The sequence below is a fragment of the Dipodomys ordii genome, unplaced genomic scaffold (assembly GCF_000151885.1).
Source record: "Dipodomys ordii isolate 6190 unplaced genomic scaffold, Dord_2.0 Scaffold26, whole genome shotgun sequence".
Taxonomy (NCBI): domain Eukaryota; kingdom Metazoa; phylum Chordata; class Mammalia; order Rodentia; family Heteromyidae; genus Dipodomys; species Dipodomys ordii.
Window position 1 is genome coordinate 6,630,480 of NW_012267242.1, and position 15,171 is coordinate 6,645,650.

A 15,171-nucleotide genomic window follows, 5' to 3' on the forward strand; every position below is an offset into this window, starting at 1 on the left:
TTGTAATTGCAAATCTACCTTAAAATGTGCTCTTTGAACCTGGTTGTCACTAGCATGTATCGAAACTGAAAGAGTGAATGTTGACATTGATCCCAGGCCTGTAGCTTTAGGAAGTTTAGACAGCATCATTGCTCCCACAGAGGACAAATTGGACTGCTCCAAATTGCTCCATGTTTTAAAATCCCAATTTGGGATTTTCAAATTATCCTTAGCTAAAATATTAAATCCCTCCTGTAAGAAAGAAGAGATGACAATATATTTTGAACATAAGCCTACGTTGCACGATGGTCCAAACTCTACATTTCTGTATTGTCCTTGCTGCCCCTTCACCATATAGCTGTGGTCCCAGGGAATATTTACTTCCGCATCTCTGGAGTCTACCTGGTCTGGGTGGGGTTCCTTGAGCATAGCCAGGGAACTCATGCCTTGTTCAGTTCCTGCCTGATTCTTCTGACATTCCTTCCTCGGTGCTTTCAATTTCTAACATGAGGAGATGTGGCTGAGTGGGTTGTCACAAATCTCTTCCACAGGACCCTATTTCAACTCCTTTTCCTATAGTATCCTCCCTAGGAACCAGAGATTAATGCTGTCCTTGACTACAACTTAACTTTGGTTCATTCCATTATTCCCTTCATTCATGTAAAGGAAAGTTGGCGGTAAGAATAAGTTAGGAAACCATTCTTCTCTTTCAACAAAGTGGGAACCATTGCCGTGGCTGGAAGAGTCACAAGGGAGCTTTTAGTTCCTTGTCTCTGCTTTCTGAGTAAGGAAAAAGAAATAGAAAGAGGTTCTGGGTCTTGCACAAACTCACTGTGCTTCAGGTAGAGAAGAAGGAGTTAATCAAGGCTTGACTTCCTTGTCCACTCCGTTTTGTTTATTCTATATAATTCAGAGAAGAGTGGGGCAAAGGGTTAGGGCATGAGCTTTAGAAAAATGTGGCAACTTTTAGAGAGAAATTTAGTGTAGAAGTTTCTTCAGAGGGCAATCTTTCATAAGGGATTTGTGAGAAGACATCAGAGATATATGCATTTCAAACTCTTAAAACCCATATGGTTTGGAGAATGAAGACAGGGGAAAGACTTTGGCACACACATCGACTTTTTCAGTATATGTATGTGTGTCTATATATATATATATATTATCAAATTTAAAACACTTGAAAAGCAATCCCAGGCGTTTCAATTGAAACCACAGAGCGGTTCATCTATCCCAACTAATAAGTTCCAATCCTTGTGTTGTGTGGTCTTTCCATTCCATGGGTTAGGACCCCACTAAGTCTGTTATGCTTCAACCTGAATCCTGCCTGTTTTACACATTTCTAAGATAGATATAAAGAGACTAAAACTCACTCTCTCATATAAGAACCTAACTCCCAGGAGTCAGCATTTAGCCAAATGGCTTCATTGTATTTTAAAGTGTTTTAAGTCCACTTATACATAAATTGGACTATACCAGTGCTTTTGTAATGTATATCATGAAAAATGAACGGTCAGCTTAAAATAGATTTTCTTTTACTGCCAAGTGCATTATGTGAAAAATGCATTCCATCTGGCAGGGTAGACCGTGTGGCCGTGTGGATGTAGCTCAGATAAGGGACAAGGCTTTGTGCTAAGAGGATGCTGTTTGAGACCCTGATCCCTATCAGGACATTTTGCCAAGATGAATGGGGAAGCCCCCAACAAGCCATCGCTGGACATTCACACAAACACAAACACAAACATACACTGTAACAGCAGCCAATACTCACGAACTTGCAAGGAGTTACCTTCTATCTCTCTCTCTCTCATTTTTCCATGAACCAGCCCCAGGTTAAGAACCCATGGAGCGTCATTCTTAACCTATAGCTCAGCCTTCATTGCTCCACAATCTTTGATACCTCTGGTAACTTTTGACCTATCTTTCTTCTTCTGGCAAAGCAGACTCTAAGTTAGATCCTTGCAGTGCTTCAGTTTGCTCTCGAACCTGATGAATTCATATCCATCATTTTCTAGTTTGTTAGAGATAGTAATACTTCTAATACAACTCTATTGAAATCACCTTAGTTCTTTACTATAAGGACACATAGTCTCAAGCTTTTTTCCTCCAAGCTTTTTATAATCCTTATGTCTTATTTAACAAATGCCTCATTAGAGGCCTGTGGGAGGATTTGGCAAATTAGACCAAAGAAAACATGTCAATAATCTGAGGCCTTTAACCTAATGATTGACTATTTCTTGAATTATATCCTACTTTCTTTTATAGTAATGTTCTAGGGATATCTAGGTATATGTTTTTGTTTCTTCTTTTGGTGTTATATGAGTTTGAATCAGGACCTTATGCTTGTCTTGCTTACTTGTTTGGATCTTTACCATGTACATCTTGCCTCCAGCCCCTGCATTTTGCTGATTATTATGGTGATGGATACTCAATGACTTTTTTTTTAATCTAAATTGGCTTCCAACTACAGTCCTCCATTTCTCAGCCTTCTAGCGAGGCTAATGGGCATAACCTACCAGCATCTGGCAATCTTGAAGACTGTTCTTATCGGGACTTTGTTAATTTTATCATTCCTGATAAATTGTTAACCAACAGTGGCACATAACTCATTGAATCCTCCAATTATTTATGATGTTGGACAATCTTTATGCATTAAAGATTAACATCATTAACATTATCTTGAAGCACCTTAACCATGTACATAGAACCATTACAGAACCCATCCACGACCCCTTCTCCAGAGTGCTAAACCTGCCTGTGCCAGACGGTTCTGGCAAGGTGGGTGAGTGGTTCTGAGCTCAGACTCAGGAAGCTGAGAGAACTCATATGCAATCCTAGGCTGTGATACCAAACAATTCTATGTCTCAAGTACAACTTCAGTCTCCTCACTTAAGCAATTAGGAAAACACTAGCATTTTAAGTTCTTAAGGAAGTAAGTTACCAAAATAACCCATGAAAAATGTTTAGTGTGATTTGAAAAAAACTGATAAATTTTAGTTGTATTGTTTTGAATCCTATTTTTAGGACTGAGTATTGTGTTCATTGTCAAATCTGATAAATTGGTAGATTGTCTTCTTGAGCTCCTTAAATTTTTCTGTACAGATATTAATTTTTATTTTCTAAATATCTTTCTCTGTTTTGGCCTAAGTGGCTCTTCTGCCAGTCTTTCTTAACCATTGGGCTGCCTGTTATTGTGCGAGTTTAGAATAAAGAAAAGGACTTAAAGAATGAACCTCTTTTTGCAGAACAGCAAGAATCCTCATATGGAGAAAATATGTGCCCCCATTCCCTAAAGAAGCATCAGTTTAGTGTTCTACTCCTTCCATAACAGGTTCTTTCTGGTGCAGTACCACACATAGAATGAGCAGTGATAAAAATTTATGGAATAAGCACGGAGAGAGAAGGTTTAAACTAAACAACATGGTTACAAAAATAAAAATGATTAGTTGTAGTTTGTCTTCGATCTAGAATGCTCTTTAACAAACTATTGTCAAAAACAAAATGTGAGTCCATTTTGAGCTAAAGTCACGACCATTCTAAGATAAAGTCAGGATTGGCAAGACTTTCTGACTAATACCTGCCTACAGTTACTGGGGTAGGTCTAGGGACTGTTGACAGGTGAGCCAGGTTTGATGCCCAGTATAGGCCAGCAATAGACCTACAGTGACTAGGGAAAACTCATAACCAAGGGGTAATTTGTAAGGATAAACTGTGTGGAGGACGTTAAACGCAAGTGGCAACCATGTAATTGTCTGTGAATGAGGTCATTTTCATGTCACGGATGGCTGATTAAGGCACACAATCTTCCTCCTACTCTAGACCCAATTTCTATTTCATAAATACCATTAAGTTCTGGGTAGCACAATTCAGAACGTCTTCTTGGGTGGTTAAAACCACTAGCTTTAACTTTGGGTATTTAATAACCTGACATATGAGGAGTTATCTTATCCCACAGATTAGTTTCATATAATAACAAAGACTTTTTTATTGTACAAGAAAGCAAAATACACTAAATCTCAACACTGAACCTCTTGTTATAAAACTAATTCATTATGGTATGGTAAAGATTTCTTTCATGAAAATCTTTACTAAGATATCTTCTTAGGTTGTTCTTAAATTCTACTTTCAGAGGACAGAGTATGGAAAAAGTAAAGGCAAAACCAAATGGATACTTCAACCATTTCTTTGTGGAATTCTAGAGTGAAGTTTGACAGAGTGACATATATTTGTGCCTGTGGCCATCCTATCTCATACAAAATGTCTTGCTAGTTCTTGCTTGCTTGAAGTGATGACAAATTTGGCTTTTAGAATTGTCCCTTACCCCGCCCCATAGATTCTGTGAGAGCAGATACATTATTTAGTTTCCTTTGATCCCCTTCATCAACTAAATAGACAATCAAAACATCCTAAAATCCTAATTTGTGGGAACAGTATAAAGTTATAGATACAAAAATACAACGGAATCCATTCAAGTGCTAACTTTTATCTGATTTTGGGGGCATCACTATCTTGGTTTTAGCTCTTTCATTTTATAATCCCATCTGGGATCCATATTTAGAAAGCGTCTCTTCTATATTCTCAAATTTTGTATGTTGAAGTCCTCATAATGCTTAGTACTTTAGTATGTGGCTATACCCTGAGGCAGAGTCTTCATAGGGATAATCAAGCTAAAATGAATCAGTAGGGTGAGTCCTAACCTAATATGATTGGTGCTCTTACGAGGACACATAAACACACACACACACACACACACACACACACACACAAAATGTCATTTAAGATGAAGATAGACACTCTGGTAATATTTCCACAGACCAAGGAATGCCAAGGATTGGCAGTAAGTGACAAAAATATTGGAGGAATAGACATGGACCAGATTTTCCCTAACAGTTCTCTGAAAGAACCAACCCTGATGTTTCTTTTATGTAGAACAGCTAGTCATCAGAGCTGTGAAATGTTACACTTCTTGTTTAAGCTACAGTTTGTGGTGGTTTGTTATGAAGCCCAACAACAAGCACTTTTCTTAGTTACAAACTAGCAGACAACTTTGAAGAACATACCAAATTTTATTAGGAAAATTAATGGTGTGGATATCTCAAGTCATCTACTTAAAAAATAAATCACTACCACTGGATGTCGGTGGCTCACGCCTATAATTCTAGCTACTCAGGAGGCTGAGATCTGAGGATCGTAGGTCAAACCGGCCTGGGCAAGAAAGTCTGTGAGACTATCATCTCCAATAAACCACCAGAACACCGGAAGTGGTGTTGTGTCTTAAGTGGTAGAGTGCGAGTGCTCATCTTGAGCTGAAGAGCTGAGGTACAGTGCCAGGCCCAGAGTTCAAGCCCCATGACTGACCAAAAAGGAAAAAAAAGTCATTTCCCAAGACACTATCCTTTTTCACAGGCTGAAAGCTAAATTATTTGAAATATTTTGTTTACACTGTGCTTTTTTATATTAAAGCAAAATTCCAGCTAAATAGTGTGCGAATGAGCTGTAAGCAAGGATAGAAAAGTAATTTCACAACGAAGAAGAGAAGCTTACAATGGGATTAAAGTAAAACTACCTCCATTGCTATTTAGCTTTTAAATGTAATAATACAGGGAAAGAAGCCTAACACAAAGCATCGGTAGCTTAAAATGTAAAACAATAAAGTGCAAAACCCTTGTATTAAGTCAGCGTCATAGAATGTGGAATCTCTTGAAAATCAACCAAGGTTTATATAAGCTCAAATTACTATTCTTTCTGATTAGGGAGAGAATGTTGTATATGATCCTATATTTTTCAGTCCCTTGTACTTTCCAAGCCAGTGATTTTATTAGATGGTCCTATTGTCTTCTTGGGTGAGCTCATATTTGAGATTTAGTACTTCTTTAATTTAAGATCATTGCTATTAGCCAATGTAACTATTTACAATAAACTTCATGGACCAAAGATTCAATTTCATTTCTTATAAAAAACCATCACCAGATAAGGTCCGTCTCCATGATGTTAGATTGTTAAGCAGAACTTCCTGTGGTAGGATGCCCAAGGCACATTCCAGGAGACTATTCCTTCCCAAGAAACAATTTGCAGAAACAAGGGACCAGCATGAACCATGTACCTTTTTTAAGGGTTCCCCCTAAAAAGAACACCTTTGTGAAATTTATTTATGTTTTTATTTATGTTTTGTTGGTAGTGGGGATTGAACCCAGGGTTTGGGCTCTCTCCCTGAGCTTTTGTGCTCACGGTTCAAGGCACTCTACCACTTTGAGCCACAGCTCCACTTCCATGACGTATGTTTAAACAAACAACTGCTTATCTTAAATACACAATACCTTCTAGAATGTTTTAAAAGTCCACATTACTGCTTTTACTTGGGCTAACTGGTTGCTTGAATGGCAACTGTTTCACATATTTTTTTTCCTTTTTTTTTTTTAAAGACACAACCTTAATGCAACCTGTTTGACTAGGTAGTCCAGAGGACAATTTCAGGGGTGGTAGAAGACCCACCCGTCATTACCCAAATTTCCTAGTGGAATTTTGGAAAGCACTGATGACCTTTTGTGAATGTACCACACCTCAAATTCTCATTTTTCCATTTGGTGAGTAGTTCTTTCTTTCGGATCCTGTTCTCTATTGAATCCAACCAGCCAACTCCAGGTACTTCCCTTAAGTACTTTAGCAGCTGGACTTAGCACCTAGACCAGATCAGAGCAAGGGAGATCACCTTTGGTGTGTTCTCCTAAGCCACTGATTCCGATTAGTCTGAGGAAAAGTCCAAATGACTTCCAGCTGAAGCAAGCTTTATCCCTATCCAACTGGCTTCAGTTGAGGAGAGCTTCCTGTTGGCTCCCTGAACAGACCTACTGCTGCCTTCTGACCAGGTTTTGGGTGCAGTTCAGGGAGTAGTAATGTGAGCATACGCCCTTCTTATTCAACCACTGAGAGGGGATTCACATAATTAAGTCCTCTAGTGTCTTTCCAACACTAGACAGATGCATTTTCTGTCCTTGTGGAATATAAATAGAGCCGGGGATGCCTGGATAACAGGACGTTACAGCTAAGTTTTCCTCCCTGATGGATTGCCAGTACTTTGAAAAGAAGTTTCCTTACTCTTTCATGAAAGAGCATCCTCAATTTAGTAGCTATTTTTGTTGAAAAATCATATTGGGCCTCATTTTAGAAATTCGTTTCTCCTTAATAAGAAAGCCAAAGTAACCTGCCAGATACCCACTTCTGCTACTCTTTGGAACTACATTTCTCTCCTGAAGCTAAGTCTGGAAATTTTGTCCTTCATAATTCTGCCTATAAGACACTGGAACCTTACTTCCAACATAATTCTTTTTAAAGGACTATTTGGAACTTCAAGTTGAATCATCTTTTCTCTGGAATGCTTAGGAAAAGACACCATTTGACTTTTATTTTGAAAAAATTTGAATGTTCACATGTATTTAATGAGATATATTAAGGATGGGATTCAGGTCTAAAAAGTCAAGTGTTTCATCTATATTAAGCATGTTCTGGTAGTATTAGTAGTGGTTCTGGGCTGGTAGTGGGATGCAGTGCTTGGGCAGGAATGAAGGAGAGTCGCACTCACTTTGGCTTTCTACCCTTTTTAGAAGTATGGATATACGAGGGGGAAAAAGCAGCATATCACAGTGGCACTCTGAATTAATAAATGGGATGATGAGAAGCTCTGTGGGCTTTTAATTTGTTTTTAAGCAGCACTCTATATCTATGCTCATTAGTTATCTTCTGTTAATTTCATCTCCCATACAGATGACAGTTTTCCTTGAGTCTATCTAATAGCATCTTAATTTTTAAATGGACAAAAATTTTAGAGAAGGCACTAGTAGATTCTATTTATTTTCAGGTTTTGCCCAATAAGACTGTGTATAAGTTACACGCACATGTTCTATGACAACCATGATGAACATACGAAGAAAATAAAGAATACCAGACCACAAATGCTATTTAGAAGTTGATTTCCAACACATTTCTCCACTGCATAAGGAAACTGAATGCCAGATCCCCATATATTGAATTAAGAAATATCTGTTAATTCAGTAAGGAGTAAGTGGAGTATACTATCCCCACCCCTCCCAATACGTCACTTTGGCATATGGCTTATTTAAGCCAAAGGCAATTGAGAACCAAAAGATGTAAAAGAAGCCTTCTGGGAGCTGTCCTTATCTGACTAACAGTAGAAGAAATAAGAAGTACCACAATTCTTCTGTCTAGGAAGTGTTTGATGGCTGTGAGGAAAACAGAAGAGGCACCAAGAGGAGTCTGCATAAACAGATCATGCTAAAAATAACCCTGTCTGCCATTGGTTTTGCTTCCTTGTATGCTTATCTTTCCACCATTTACTACTCATAACAATCTAAATTACTTTTTTCTTTCTTTTGACCAGTAATCTATTGTCCTAGCTTTTTGTGGCCATATACTCCTTTTCTGTAAAGTCCCCAGGCCTGTGAAAATATTAATACCAACCATTAATATGAACTCTTCTTGTTAATTTGTCTCTCATCAATTTAATTCATATGCCCCAATCATGGAACTAAATGCTTACTGGAAATTGACTTCTCCTCCTATATAGTGCTAAGTCAACATGAAGACTCACTGGTCTTTTGATTCTTAAAATAAAAATCAGAGTTATATTCTCCTTGTGAAATATTATTAATATACCACAAAATTGATCACTTCATACATTTCGGCAAATTCTGTTGACTCATGTTAAGAAAGTTTGGAGGAATGAAGGAAAGGAAGTAATTAAATAAGACGGGGTCAAGTTGAAATTAGTGAGGTTACTATTTTGTTTGAACTGATTGGAGAATTGTATTATGTTGATCAACTTCAAACAGAAAGCCAATTTGCCTTTTATTTTCCCCTATAAAATGAAAAGGGCTTAAACCAATAAATATAATACAGTCTATAAATGCTCAGGCTTTCGTCATACAGACCTAAGCCAATCCAGAGATTCATTACAGAAAAGCCAGTAATTAGAGTTCTTGTAATAGTATTTTTTTAGTCCATGTTGACTTAATGACCATCATAGAAGTTGCTTGAGGCTTCACGAAACTTCCATCTGATCTTTCTTTCCCTTCATGTAAGTGACCATTGAAAATCCAGAAGATTTAGTCTTAGGATTGAACCTGGGCACTGGCTTTTTTGCTCTTATCAGTGGGTTCAGGCCTGTACTTCAGTGAGCTCTGCACTTTGCATAACCAGGACGGGAGGCTGCTGGAATCCTTTTGGTCCCACACAACAGAGTAGACTAGAGAAGGCAGACACGGCTTATTTATGTGCGGAGTTTAATGTGAAAAGATGCCATTAAAGGTGAAGACCACATCTAGTGTCAAAACAGTCAAAACCTTAAACATCCCTAATGACTGCTTTTAAGTCATTGCTATTTCTTACAAAAACAAACCAGTGCTAGATTAAGTGCAGGGCACTCACATTACAAATGATACCAGTCATCTGGATTTCTCATTATGGAACTTCAGCCAAGTTCAGCCTCTTTGTCAGGGATGATTTAACCATTCGCAGTGTCAAACTGACCTCGCACGTGGGGGGTGGGGAGAAGAGAAGTCTAATTGCCCGAGCATCATTTTCTTGAATGTTAAAATAAGGACTACTTTTCTTCACAGTGTAGTTAAAAATCAACCCCCTACACTACTGAGACTGAGTGTGCTGGAGGCCGCTGCCACTTTCACATATTAAATCAAATAAATACCATAGAAAGGCTTTAGAGGACAAGAAGGGAAATAGAGATAAATGTATTAGAGCTGAAGAGTTGGCAAAATTAAATATGTTGGCTGCTTAATTGTAGGCATCTGCTTCCATTCTGTGTGCGTTTTTACAGCTCTAAAAAAATAATAGGCTCCACTGGTAGGCCTATGGAACAAGGAATGAAATGTGGTCCAAGCATATGAGCCCACAGCTCCGAATACATTTAAATATAAGGTCATGAGTTCTCTCAAACCTAAGCACCAATAATTAGTTTTAAATGCTTCCCGGCCACTCTGCCGTGAGACTGGTAGATATAATTGTTATAGAATTAATGAAACCCAACTTTCTCTCCCCATTAAAATAATTAGAAGCATTACCTAATAGTCATCATTAAATCACCTTCTTCAATGATGACGAGAATTCTGTGCTGTGGTTATAGCTAAAGGGTCTGAATATATTTTTTAAAAAATGGTTTAGTCTCCAGATTCTGCTTTCAAGAGGGAAGAGGAAAGTCTTGCTAAGTTCCAGAGAAAATACTCAGATGCCTTCATTCTCAAAGCAGCAAAGGTAGCCATAGAAACATTTCTTATATGAAGAGAATACTAGTGGTTGTGAAATTCATGAGAATCTCTCTACTTAGCATCTGTGAGGACTTGGGTTCAATCTCCTGCACACACGAAACACCAGTCAGAATTTCTCGTCATCCAAACCGTTTTACAGTTCTAATGAAAACAACTTCCCATGCACGTGTGAATTGACACATGGGAGTTTTATTTATATTCAGCCAGCTTGTGGTACTACCCCTGACCATGTTTACCCTACTCTTTCTGAACTCCTTCAGGTCTCATGAATTCCCAAGGAAATGTTGAGGACAACTTTGCAACTGCTATGTATCAGGTAGGATTTTCATGTTATCAAATTTAATGTCTTAGTCATACAAGTCCTAGGAGGAATTTTTTTATCTCATTGTTTAAATAGAGACTGACAAAGGAATGGAAGTATACTGTTCATGACTGCTCAGCTAATGTTCAGTGGAAGCAAGGTTCAAGTTCATTTTTGCCTCATTGGAAGACTCAGTTTTCGAATACAACATATAGTCCACACTTATCCAAATCATCTTGGTGGTCTAACAAGTGTTTGTTTGATAGTTATTTCCTTTCTCCGCAGCTAACTAATTTAAGCTGTTGTTCTGAACTTAGAACAAGTGGTAGAATCTTTCATTGGGTATTTCTTTATATGTTTATTCTGCTGGAGTGGGGATTGACTTCAGGGTGCTGCCCTTTTTGCTAAATAAGTAGTCATCCACTTGAGCCACACTCCCATTTTTTGGTGGTTTTCCCCCCCCCATTTTTAAAAGAGAGAGTCTAGTATTTTTTTCCTGAGCTGGACTGGCACCACAATTCTCCTATCTCTGTCACCTTAATAACTTGTATTAGAGACATAACCACCATACCCAGTTTGTATTTGAAAAGGAATCTTGATAGCTTTTGTCCCAGCTGGCCTTGAACTGGGATTCGTTTATAACCACCTCTTGAAGTTATTTCTTTTGAAAATAAGAAGTAGTCCAGAAAAATGACTCAAATGTAGCCCTGTCCAGAAGCTTTACTATGAGCCTAATACAAGGAACTGCCAGTAAATAAGACATTCCTTCACTGATTTGTAAGTTGCTTGCTAAGGTAAAGGTCTAAGTACCCAATGAAATGGAATTTACTTATCTATCAGGAAGACTAGCATGTCCTTAGCAGAGAAAGGGGTGAACCTGGACAAAAAAGTTAAGTGAAGTATATGGGGCTCAGAGCACAAAGGATGCATGTTTTCTCTCCTATGTGGGAGTTAGATCTAATTTATGAATGTATAGGTAAGCATATACAGGCTCATGTACATAGACACACAAGTGTACTAACTAAAGTATACTATATGCAGGGGAAGTTTCCAGCAATGTAACTCTTGAACAACGAACTTACTGTCTGGCAAAATACATACCAGGAAGCTGGAATTTGAGGTGTCAGGGTGGGTGTGCAAACACAGGGAGCTGGGTAGAGGAACTGAAGAGGGGAAGAGGTAGGAGAATGCAGTGTTTATATCCAGTGTATCTATCTGAAAATGGAAGTTGGAAAAGCATGGGGATGGGTGGGGCTGGGAGACCAGGGGGAGATTGACGAAAGGCGTGACCTCCATCAAGATGCACTGTACTCAGAAGCTGACACATTGAGTGGAAATCCCTCTGTACCACGACTAAAAGATAATTAAAACAAAACTCTAAAAGAGTGTATTTGCTATGATATGCTATATTTACTGGACAAATCAGTTAAGGTGATTTTCGAGTAACTTTAAGGAAAACAGTTACAATATCATTACCTGTACCATTTGGGGATAATCGGACATAATATTTAATATCTGATAGGACTTTTGACATATTGGATCTGGACTGTCTCTGGGCACATCAGTCCGGGCTTTCATAAAAATACATTATTATCCATTTTTATTGCCAAGGTGATGTACAGAGGGGTTACATAAGTAAGGTAATAAGTACATTTTTTAAATCAAATTTGTTACCCCTTCCCTTATTTTTCTCTAACTTTCCCTCCCCGCAATTTTCCCCAAGTTGTACAGATCATTTCTAACATATTGTCGTGTGTATGTCGCTGGTGCATTGGTTCCCCCTTGTCCTTTGTCTCACCATTCTGTCATTCCCCTCCCCTTCCATCATTCAAATAAACACATTATTATCCTTCATATACATGCTCCAACATTTCTTTGTTTATTTTGGTGCTGAAAGAGTTTATTTGTTTTGGTGCTGAAAGAGTTTGCAGCTTGTTGTTTATACTGTTAGAAGCTGTTTCTTTGGATAGTTCTTCTTTTAGTTTGAAGATCAAAATTATGCCCAAGAGCAAAACTGTAAAACATGTAAAGTTTATCTTTGGCACGGTCCTAAACGGTCTTTCTCCACCTCATCCTGGGCCTTTTTAATTTGTTTTAATTACTAACAATCAATGGTATCATATTTCCCCATCTCCTACCTATGATTAAAGTATTCAATACATTCATTCATACTAAAGGCTTATTCATTTAATTATTTTCAGGGTTTTTTTTCTTTTGTGCAAGGCCTGGGGCTTGAACTCAAGGCCTGAACAGAGCACTATCCCTGAGCTTTTGTGCTCAAGGCTAGCACTGTAGCACTTGACCACTTTTGCTCCTTTTATTTTTTTGAAGGTTAATTAAAGAGTCTCATGGACTTTCTTGTCTGGGCTGGCTTTGAATCTTGAACCTTGATCTCAGCCTCCTGAGTAGCTAAGATTATAGGCAAGAGCCACTGTGCCTGGTAGTTGTCAGCATTTTTTATCTTAAATGAGAAAAATCTAAGAGGATTATTAATATGGCAAAGAAAAAAACTAACTGGAATGGATAAAAGATTTGTGTGCATGCACATGTATGTGCATGTGTGCGTTGTGTGTGTGTGTGTGTGTGTGTGTGTGTGTGTGTGTGTGTCTAAATTTCCTCATTTTGAGAAGCTGCACTTTTCTTACTTGATACCAGAGATGGGCATGTGAACCATATGGACTAATTTTGGGTGATTTATCTCTTTGGCAATAGCAATTAGCTCAAAGTTTCTGTGCTTTGACAATCTATATTTAAAGCCCCCTTTAGAGTTAATGTAGAAATGGACAAAGAAAATTGGTCTTTCTCCCCAAATTATCAAACTAGGTAAATAAATGTGCAAACAAAAGTACTCAGAAATTCATTTTGGGCTTTGTAGATGTTTTTGTAAGTAGAAAAACTCAAGTCAAGTTTATAGAAAGAAGAGCTAAGAGAGCCAGAGACAGCTCTTCCATTGTGACTCCAACATTCAAGTCAATGTAGCTACATTAGCTTTAACCATACTGTCCAAATGATGTGTGTGTGTGCGTGTACACATGCACACATTATTTACACAGTTTATCCAACTAAGTACCAAAGGTCATTATTTGAACCACATAACTAACCTTAATTACTGATTTGCACTCTAATTTTTGAGGAATTGGAGAATGAAGCTTGAGCTAAGTTGATGTGAGCTTTTGGTGGTTAGAATTGAGAGTCTCAAATGATACAGTTAATGGTATAGTTTAAGGTATGTTTTTGAGGAGATACATTTGGGTGGATAACATTCCTGTTGCTGTCTCCTACCCTATCAATGACAGCTTTGAGTAATGCTAAGTTAACCTTGAAAGTGAGTTTATTGTTTTGCAAGGTAGTTATGGTATATTTTTGACATTGTGTATAGATCTTGTCAATTTGGTTCAATTAAATCAATTAAATTGAGCTGACTTGAATTCAACTGAGTGAAATACTCAAGGAGGCCACTTTCATGGATGGTAAACCACCTAGGTGCCATTTTTCAATCCAGCCGTTTATCTACTTGCAGGGATTTGTAAAGTTTAAGTGATCATTTCAGATTTTGTATGCCAATCTAGTTATCGTTCAGTCCACTTGTTGGACGTTGATAAAAGTGACCTTTGATGAAACAGAATAGGATTAGTACTTACAAGATGATATGTGACAAATTCACTGAAAGGTCACACATTCTTTCTAGCCTGAGGAGGTTGTACAATTTTCTTTGAATATCATTGCCAATCTTGAAAGACTATATATATGAGAAAAAGTACCAATCCTCTTTCTTATTTTGACTTTCTGTTTATTCTAAGTGATTGGAATTGTATTCATTTATGTGTCTGTAAACACACAATTCAAACATAGACTCTATAAGTAGCTCTAATAAATTACCCTCGCTGAATAATACATGGGTTCTAGTGGAAGAAAAGATGAAATTAGTGGGGCAGTTAACGTTCTGTTACTGCTCATTTCCTTTTCATTTTCAAACATGACTTTGTTTTTGGCTTGTAGTTTGTTGACATTGAGTGACTAAGCCTCTGCCCCAAGGACCTTCTATTTTCCAAGACACTGACATTTGCTTTCCACCTGGGAGTTGGGGTCATCTTTCCACCTCAAGTGATCATGGCAGCAAGCCTGTCAAAAGGCTGGTGCTGTTCTTGTTGGCACCAAGTCAGTGCTCTGAGCATATCTGCTGACTTTCTCAAACATGTTTTTATGAGGCTAGGATTGGACCACACTGTATAAAGTCATGTCGTTGAAAAGTGATAAGTTCAAGCAATCAGCTGAGGTCTGCAAAGAACCAGTTTGTGTTATGACTTTTGTTTCACCTGCCTTAAATGACTGAGTTCTAGCACCACGATCATAGTACAGGCACACTGTACTCATTCTCAAAGGAAGACACAGGCTTCACATTTTCACATTAAAGTATGGTTCTAAGAAGACAATGTGGCATGGGCATTTTGAGATATGTAAATTACTATATCAAATCATTTTGACATTTGTTTGACATTTCGTCTTCTAAGAAGAAGAAATTAAAGTAAGCCAGGCCCAAAGAAACATAGGTCCCATGGTTTCCCTTATTTGCAATATCTAATATATGTACGAGTCAAG